Genomic DNA, 831 nt, shown 5'->3' with positions numbered 1-831 from the left:
TGAGGAGGAGGTCAGAGCAGGCTGCGAGGATCTGGGTGGGGAGGGGCGTGGGGTCCCTGGCACTGACCTGTGGGGTGCCGAGTGGCAGTGTTGCAGCCCCCCAAGGAGGGCCGTCTGCTTCTCCAGGTGGTAAAGCCAGCGGTCCAGCTCGGCTCGGCTGGGGCAGAGCACCAGGAGGGGTGCGGGCAGCGGGCCTGTGGGCAGGGCAGAGAGGGCACACACATACACACACATGCCCCGCAGCCCACAGGGCAGGCCCCTCTCCAAGTCCTGGGTCATGAGTGCCTCTGGGGCCCGGGGAGCATCCCAAACACCTGTGATCTGGAAGGCGTGCTCTCGGGACCCCTCCAGCAGGCAGACGCTCAGCTCCGTCAGTGGTAACAGCCCCTGCCAGGCACAGGGTAGGCGCTTCAGGGATCCATGGAGAGAAGGGTGGCCACGGCCCCACCCCACTGCCCACTGCCTCACCTGAAAGGTGAGTCCTTCCGAGCCGTGGGCCTGGAAGTACAGGTGGGCGGGGAACAGCTCCAGGTAGCAGTCGCTGACATCCTGTGCGGGCAGCAGGGTCGTCAGTACAGGGTCTGGGGAGCCCCGGGCTGGTGGGGATGCTGCACCCGGCGCGTGCCCCACCTGACCCGGCCCCACCTGGCTGTGCTGGAACCGCAGCTGGACCTTGGCATAATGTACAACCTTTCCCAGGTTCCTCACAGGTACCCTCCGCCGCGCCTTCTTGAACACACTCAGGAACGGCTGCTCCAGGTTTTCTCGCTGGTTCTCCAGGTCCAGGATGTCCTAGGAGGAGCAGCGCTCAGGGGAGGGGCCTTGCCTGGG

General features: G+C 66.4%; 1 long non-coding RNA gene across 1 annotated transcript; it reads right to left on the bottom strand.

Moving 5' to 3' along the window:
* Nucleotides 1-92: 92 nt before the first annotated feature.
* LOC108525864 (uncharacterized) lies at nucleotides 93-794 on the bottom strand. The gene is made up of 4 exons (XR_001884358.1): nucleotides 646-794; nucleotides 469-549; nucleotides 315-387; nucleotides 93-194 (listed from the first exon to the last, which is right to left on the bottom strand). It is a non-coding gene; the product is annotated as an uncharacterized LOC108525864 (long non-coding RNA).
* Nucleotides 795-831: the final 37 nt, after the last annotated feature.

Source organism: Rhinopithecus bieti, unplaced genomic scaffold (genome assembly GCF_001698545.2).
Source record: "Rhinopithecus bieti isolate Rb0 unplaced genomic scaffold, ASM169854v2 scaffold_23675, whole genome shotgun sequence".
Classification (NCBI taxonomy): domain Eukaryota; kingdom Metazoa; phylum Chordata; class Mammalia; order Primates; family Cercopithecidae; genus Rhinopithecus; species Rhinopithecus bieti.
This window is presented reverse-complemented; position numbering and strand designations above follow the sequence as displayed.